Source organism: Odocoileus virginianus, chromosome 17 (genome assembly GCF_023699985.2).
Source record: "Odocoileus virginianus isolate 20LAN1187 ecotype Illinois chromosome 17, Ovbor_1.2, whole genome shotgun sequence".
Taxonomy (NCBI): Eukaryota; Metazoa; Chordata; class Mammalia; order Artiodactyla; family Cervidae; genus Odocoileus; species Odocoileus virginianus.
Window position 1 is genome coordinate 47,332,367 of NC_069690.1, and position 8,875 is coordinate 47,341,241.

Genomic DNA, 8,875 nt, shown 5'->3' on the forward strand with positions numbered 1-8,875 from the left:
ACGGTACAGCTAAGCCTGTGTACCACAACTACTGAACCTCTGCTCTAGAGCTTCAGAACCTCAATAAGGGGAGCCTTTGCACCACAACTAGAGAGCAGCCCCAGCTCTCCTCAACTGTAGAAAAGCCCACGCAGCAACCAAGGCCCATCACAGCCAAAAATAAAATAAACATTTTAAAAAGGCATTGTGGTTTCAATTTTTATTTCCCTAATGACTAAAGCCAATCTGATCACACGGACCACAGCCTTGTCTAACTCAATGAAACTAAGCTCTGCTGTATGGGGCCACCCAAGATGAATGGGTCATGGTGGAAAGGTCTGACAGAATGTGGTCCACTGGAGAAGGCCATGGCAAACCACTTCAGCATTCTTGCTTTGAGAACCCCATGAACAGTATGAAAAGGCAAAAATATAGGACACTGAAAGATGAACTCCCCAGGTCAGTAGGTGCCCAATATGCTACTGAAGATCAGTGGAGTAATAACTCCAGAAAGAATGAAAGGATGGAGCCAAAGCAAAAACAACACCCAGTTGTGAATGGGATTGGTGATAGAAGCAAGATTCGATGCTGTAAAGAGCAATATTGCATAAGGGCCTGGAATGTTAGGTCCATGAATCAAGGCAAATTGGACGTGGTCAAACAGATGATAAGAGTGAACATCGACATTCTAGGAATCAATGAACTAAGATGGACTGGAATGGGTGAATTTAACTCAGATGACCATTATATCTACTACTGTGGACAGGAATCCCTTAGAAGAAATGGAGTAGCCGTTATAGTCAACAAAAGAGTCCGAAATGCAGTACTTGGATGCAGTCTCAAAAATGACAGAACGATCTCTGTTCGTTTCCAAGGCAAACCATTCAATATCACAGTAATTTAAGTCTATGCCTCGACCAGTAACGCTGAAGGAGCTGAAGTTGAACAGTTCTATGAAGACCTACGAGACCTTCTAGAACTAACACCCCAAAAAGATGTCCTTTTCATTATAGGGGACTGGAATGCAAAAGTAGGACTTCAAGAAACACCTGGAGTAACAGGCAAATTTGGCCTTGGAATAACGGAATGAAGCAGGGCAAAGGCTAATAGAGTTCTACCAAGAGAATACCCTCTTCCAGCAACACAAGAGAAGACTCTCACATGGACATCACCAGATAGTCAACACCGAAATCAGATTGATTATATTCTTTGCAGCCAAAGATGGAGAAGCTCTATACAGTCCGGGAGCTGACTGTGGCTCAGATCATGAACTCCTTATTGCCAAATTCAGACTGAAATTGAAGAAAGTGGAGAAAACCACTAGACCATTCAGGTATGACCTAAGTCAAATCCCTTATGACTATACAGTGGAAGTGAGAAATAGATTTAAGGGACTAGTTCTGATAGACAGATTGTCCGATGACCTATGGATGGAGGTTCATGACATTGTACAGGTGAGAGGATCAAGACCATCCCCAAGAAAAAGAAATGCAAAAAAGCAAAATGGCTGTCTGAGGAGGCCTTACAAATAGCTGTGAAAAGACGGGAAGCAAAAACCAAGGAGAAAAGGAAAGATATATCCATTTGAATGCAGAGTTCCGAAGAATAGCAAGGAGAGCTAAGAAAGCCTTCCTCAGTGATCAATGCAAAGAAATAGAGGAAAACAATAGAATGGGAAAGACTAGCGATCTCTTCAAGAAAATTAGAGATACCAAGGGAACATTTTATGCAAAGATGGGGTCAATAAAGGACAGAAATGGTAGGGACCTAACAGAAGCAGAAGATATTAAGAAGAGGTGGCAAGAATACACAGAAGAACTGTACAAAAAAGATCTTCATGACCCAGATAATCACAATGGTGTGATCACTCACCTAGAGCCAGACATCCTGGAATGTGAAGTCAGATGGGCCTTAGGAAGCATCACTATGAACAAAGCTAGTGGATGTGATGGAATTCCAGTTGAGCTATTTCAAATCCTGAAAGATGAAGCTGTGAAAGTGCTGCACTCAATATGACAGCAAATTTGGAGATATGCAGATGACACCACCTTTATGGCAGAAAGTGAAGAAGAATGAAAAAGCCTCTTGATGAAAGTGAAAGAGGAGAGTGAAAAAGTTGGCTTAAAGCTCAACATTCAGATAACTAAGATCATGGCATCTGGTCCCATCGCTTCATGGCAAATAGATGGGGAAACAGTGGAAACAGTGTCAGACTTTATTTTGGGGGGCTCCAAAATCACTGCAGATAGTGATTGCAGCCATGAAATTAAAAGATGCTTACTCCTTGGAAGGAAAGTTATGACCAACCTAGACAGCGTATTAAAAATCAGAGACATTACTTTGTCAACAAAGGTCCATCTAGTCAAGGCTAAGGTTTTTCTGGTAGTCATGTATGGATGTGAGAATTGGACTATAAAGAAAGCTGAGCGCTGAAGAATTGATGCTTTTGAGCTATGGTGTGGAGAAGACTCTTGAGAGTCCCTTGGACTGCAAGGAGATCCAGCCAGTCCATCCTAAAGGAGATCAGTCCTTCGTTGGAAGGACTGATGTTGAAGCTGAAACTCCAATACTTTGGCCACCTGATGCGAAGAACTGACTCATTTGAAAAGACCCTGATGCTGGGAAAGATTGAGAGCAGGAGGAGATGGGGACGGCAGAGGATGAGATGGTTGGATGGCATCATGGACTGCATGGACATGGGTTTGGGTAAACTCTGGGAGTTGGTGATGGACAGGGAGGCCTGGCGAGCTGCGGTTCATGGGATCGCAGAGTTGGACATGACTGAGCGCCTGAACTGAACTGAATAACTAAAGATATTGAGCCTATATTCATATGTTTATTGGGATGTGTGTGTATCTTATTTTGTAAAGTGACTGTTCAATTCTTTTGTCATTAAAAACTAAACTATTTGTCTCATTGTGCTGTGCTATGTATGTACTGTGCTCAGCTGCTCAGTCATGTCCGACTCTTTGCAACCCCGCGGACTGTAGCCCACCAGGCTCCTCTGTCCATGGGATTTTCCAGGCAAGGGTACTGGAGTGGGTGGCCATTTCCTCCTCTCCAGGGGATCTTCCCAACCCAGGGATTGAAACTGTGTCTCTTGCATTTCCTGCATTGGCAGGTGGATTTTTCATCACTGTGTCACTTGGGAAGCCCCATTTGTCTCATTACTGCATCCTAATGGTTCTTTATATAATTTTGGATATAAACCTTTTGTTAGCTATAGGAATCCTAAATAGTTCCTCCTAGTGTGATGGTTGGTTCTAGTTTTGTTTTCCAAACAGGATCCTTTGAGGAGCAGATGAATTTGATGATAACCAGTTAAGCATATAGTTAGGCCTTTTTATGGCCTAAAAAATCTTCGCCTCCGCAGAGATCTTGAAGATTTCCTATTATATTTTCTTACAGAAATGTTGTAGTTTTAGATTTCACTTACAGGTTATAATCCATTTGGAATTAGTTTTTGTACAGGTAGTGCTTCTGATTGTGTTTCTTCCCCTCCCCCACATGTACCTCTAGTTGTTCCAGCACTGGTTAAAGGACTCTTTACCCCATAAATTATCAGTATGGTGGGTACCTTTTTAAAAAGCAACTGTATATGTGAGGGTGTTTTTGTGGAGTCTCTCTTCTGTTTCATTAATCCATATGTCTAACTTTACACCCACACCACACTGTTTTAGTTAATATAACTTTATCATAAGTCTTAAAATCAAAGGTGGAATTCCTCCAGGTTTGTACTTTCCAAAATTTATTTCGTCCATGTCAGGTTCTTTGCATTTCCACTTAAATTTTAGCACCAGTTTTTCAATTTTCACGTTAAAACAAACAAACAAACAAAAAACACCTGTGGGACTTTTATTTGGATTACACTGGATAGATCAAGTTGGGGAGAGCAGAAATAGGAACAATACTGACTCTTTGAATACATGAATTAGGCATAATTCCCTCTTTATTTAGATTTTCTTTAATTGCCCTCAGCAAGGTTTTGTAACTTTCTTTCAAGTCATTGCAGATTTTCCTGAATAATTGTTCCACCATGTGGTTTGTGCCCTCAGGGACTTAAAAAATTTGCTTATTTATGATTGTGCTGGGTCTTCATTGCTTCACAGGGCTTTCTCCAGTTGTGGTGAGTGAGTGTTACTCTCTAGTTGTGATGAATGGACTTCTCACTGCGCTGGCTTCTCTTATTGCAGAACACAGGCTCTGGATGCATGAGCTTCAGTAGTTGCAGCATGTGGGTTCAGTAGTAGTGGCTCGTGGGCTTGGTTGCTCTGTGACACGTGGGGTCATCCAGGATCAGGGATTGAACGAATGCATGTCTCCTGAACTGGCAGGTGGATTCTTTACCACTGAGCCAGCAGGGGAGCCTTAATTTTATGCTTTTTTTAAATTTTACCCTTGAATATATAAAATATTAATGTAATTCCCCAAATCAAAGCCATATGGAAAGACTTGCTCAGAAAAATGTCCTACCAACACCTTCTCAACCGCCCCTGGGTTTCCTTCATCCTTCTTTCTGAAAAAATAAGCACAGGTGAACATACATATTCCTATTTCTCCTCCTCAAATATACAGAGATATCATTCTTTAACACTTTTCACTTAATACATGTGTCCAGAATATTATAATGGTCTTTCTCATTCTTACTGGGAATGGGCTTCTGCTTATTATGTTAGTCAACCGTTCAGTTCGGTTCAGTTTGGTTGCTCAGTAGAGTCTGACTCTTGGCGACTCCATGAACCACAGCTCGCCAGGCCTCCCTGTCCATCACCAACTCCCAGAGTTTACCCAAACCCATGTCCATGCAGTCCATGATGCCATCCAACCATCTCATCCTCTGTCGTCCCCCTCTCCTCCTGCTCTCAATCTTTCCCAGCATCAGGGTTTTTTCAAATGAGTCAGTTCTTCGCATCAGGTGTCCAAAGTATTAGAGTTTCAGCTTCAGCATCAGTCCTTCCAACGAACACCCAGGACTGATCTTTAGGACGGACTGGTTGGATCTCGTTGCAGTCCGAGGGACTCTCAAGAGTCTTCTCCATACCATAGCTCAAAAGCATCAATTCTTCGGCACTCAGCTTTCTTTATAGTCCAACTCTCACATCCATACACGACTACCGGAAAAACCTTAGCCTTGACTAGACGGACCTTTGTTGACAAAGTAATGTCTCTGATTTTTAATACGCTGTCTAGGTTGGTCATAACTTTCCTTCCAAGGAGTAAGCATCTTTTAATTTCATGGCTGCAATCACTATCTGCAGTGATTTTGGAGCCCCTCAAAATAAAGTCTGACACTGTTTCCACTGTTTCCCCATCTATTTGCCATGAAGCGATGGGACCAGATGCCATGATCTTAGTTATCTGAATGTTGAGCTTTAAGCCAACTTTTTCACTCTCCTCTTTCACTTTCATCAAGAGGCTTTTTCGTTCTTCTTCACTTTCTGCCATAAGGTGGTGTCATCTGCATATCTGAGGTTATTGATACTTCTCCCGGCAATCTTGATTCCAGCTTGTGCTTCTTCCAGCTCAGCGTTTCTCATGATGTATTCTGATTATAAGTTAAAAAAGCAGGGAGACAATATACAGCCTTGATGTACTCCTTTCCAGATTTGGAACCAGTCTGTTGGTCCATGTCCAGTTCTAAGTGTTGCTTCTTGACCTGCATACAGGTTTCTCAAGAGGCAGGTCAGGTGGTCTGGTATTCCCACCTCTTGAAGAATTTGCCACAGTTTCTGGTGATCCACACAGTCAAATGTGTGGATGCTTTGGCATCGTCAATAAAGCAGAAATAGATGTTTTTTCTGGAACTCTCTTGCTTTTTTGATGATCCAGCAAATGTTGGCAATTTGATCTCTGGTTCCTCTGCCTTTTCTAAAACCAGTTTGAACATCTGGAAGTTCACGGTTCACGTATTGCTGAAGCCTGGCTTGGAGAATTTTGAGCATTACTTTGCTAGTGTGTGAGACGAGTGCAATTGTGTGGTAGTTTGAGCATTCTTTGGCATTGCCTTTCTTCTGGATTGGAATGAAAACTGACCTTTTCCAGTCCTGTGGCCACTGAGTTTTCCAAATTTGCTGTCATATTGAGTGCAGCACTTTCACAGCTTCATCTTTCAGGATTTGAAATAGCTCAACTGGAATTCCATCACATCCACTAGCTTTGTTCATAGTGATGCTTCCTAAGGCCATCTGACTTCACATTCCAGGATGTCTGGCTCTAGGTGAGTGATTACACCATTGTGATTATCTGGGTCGTGAAGATCTTTTTTGTACAGTTCTTCTGTGTATTCTTGCCACCTCTTCTTAATATCTTCTGCTTCTGTTAGGTCCCTACCATTTCTGTCCTTTATTGACCCCATCTTTGCATAAAATGTTCCCTTGGTATCTCTAATTTTCTTGAAGAGATCGCTAGTCTTTCCCATTCTATTGTTTTCCTCTATTTCTTTGCATTGATCACTGAGGAAGGCTTTCTTAGCTCTCCTTGCTATTCTTTGGAACTCTGCATTCAAATGGATATATCTTTCCTTTTCTCCTTGGTTTTTGCTTCCCGTCTTTTCACAGCTATTTGTAAGGCCTCCTCAGACAGCCATTTTGCTTTTTTGCATTTCTTTTTCTTGGGGATGGTCTTGATCCTCTCACCTGTACAATGTCATGAACCTCCATCCATAGGTCATCAGACACTCTATCAGAACTAGTCCCTTAAATCTATTTCTCACTTCCACTGTATAGTCATAAGGGATATGATTTAGGTCATACCTGAATGGGCTAGTGGTTTTCTCCACTTTCTTCAATTTCAGTCTGAATTTGGCAATAAGGAGTTCATGATGTGAGCCACAACCGTTATGGACATGTGATCTCTGATATTTTGTAATTTCAAATAGTGCTGCAATGAATATGCTTGTGAACATGTGGTGCTGTTTTCTATAAAAATTGCTGTAGGTGTACATTTAGGATAAATTACAAGACATGGGATTGCATGGATAATCTTTCTGTAGATTGCCAAATTCCTTCCAGAGGGTTTGTGCTGTTCTGCACTGCCACCAGGAGTACATGAGTTGCTGTCTCCTCTCGGCCTCACCAGCCGAGGATGTAGGTGGTGTTCTGAATTTTTCTATGTCTGATGGGTAAGGAATGAAATAGTTCAGAGTGGTTATATTTTGCATTTTTCTTAGAATAAAATAAGTGTATTATATGTTAGGCTTCTAAGCGACTTTTATCTGGTATCTATGTATATAGATGGGCTTCCCAGGTGGCTCAGTGGATAAAGAATCCACCTGCAATGCAAAAGATGCAGGAGACATGGGTTCGATGCCTGGGTTGGGAAGATGACCTGGAGGAGGCCATGGCAACCCACTTGAGTATTCTTGCCTGGAGAATCCCGTGGACAGAGGAGCCTGTTGGGCTACAGTCCACAGCGTTGCAAAGAGTCAGACGTGAGCATGTGCGCTCTCATACATGCATATATATAATTTTTTAACAGCTTTATTGAGGTAGAATTAATAGTTTAAAACTGCATATAAGGTGACGAGGAAATAAGCTTTCTAAAATTTTTATTTATTTTTGGTTGCACTGGGTCTTCGTTGATGAGCGTGGGTTTTCTCTAGTTGTGGGGTGTGGGGGCTACTCCAGTTGCAGTGGCTACTCTAGTTTCAGGGCATGGGCTCTAGAGTGCACAGGCTTCAGTAGTTGTGGTTCCTGGGCTCAGATGTGGTGCATGGGCTTAGTGGCTCCATGGCATGAGAGATCCTCCCAGACCAGGAACTAAAACTGTGTCTCCTGCACTGGCAGGCAGATTCTTTACCACTGAGCCATCAAGGAAGCTCTACAACTGGGTTTTGTATATTGATCTTCTCTCCTGCAATTTTCCTAAATGCACTCATTAGTTCTAGCAGATTTGTAGATGTCATCAGCTTTTCTACAAAAACAATGATGTCATCTGCAAATAGGGGAAATTTTATTTCTTCCTTTCTAATCCATATGCCTTTGATTTCCTTTCTTGGGTTTACGGAACTGGGCAGAACTTCCAATACAGTGTAGAGTAGAAGCGGTGAGACTGGAAATGTTTTGTTCCTAATCTTGGACAATATATCATCTTTCACCATTAAGTATGATGTTAGTTGTATGCTTTCCATAGAAATCTTTTATCAGGTTGAGGAAGCTTCCTTCTATTCCTAGCTAGCTGCGAGTTTTTCTCATAAATGATTTTGTATTCTGTACATCTGCATTTAATAGATCTTTTCTACGTCCACTGAGATAATCATTTTTTAAAATTAATATGGCGAGTTATATTGAATTTGGAATGTTAAACCAGCCTTGCATTCTTAGGAAAACACCATTTTGTCTTAACATTATACTATAATTCTACTTGCTAAAATTATTTTTAGAATTTTTGCATATATGATCATGATAGATACTGGTAGTTTTCTTATAATATTTTGTCAGTATCAAAAGTAATGCTGGCCTTACAGAAGAGTCGTAAATTATCCCCTTGATGCGGACTGAATTGGGTCCTCCTCTCTCCCATTCCAGTTGTATGTGACTGTATTTGGAGGTGGGGCTAGCTGGAAATAAAAAGGTTAAATGAAGTCATAAGGGTGGGGTCCTGATACAATAGGATGGATGTCCTTACAAGAGGGAAAGACACTAGGGCTTGTGCTTACTCTGCCAAAGGACATAGCAAGGCAAAAAGGCAGCGCTCACCAGGAACCAAATTGGCAAGAACCTTAATTTTGGACTTCCCAGCATCTACAACTGTGAGAAAACAAATTCCCGTTGTGTGAGCCACTCAATCTATGGTATTTTGTTATGGTCCCTGAGAAGACTAGGACATCCCAAAACGTTTTATATAAGTTGAATTCTTTCGAAATTATTGACACTGGTTTCCTTTCCAAAATTCTGAA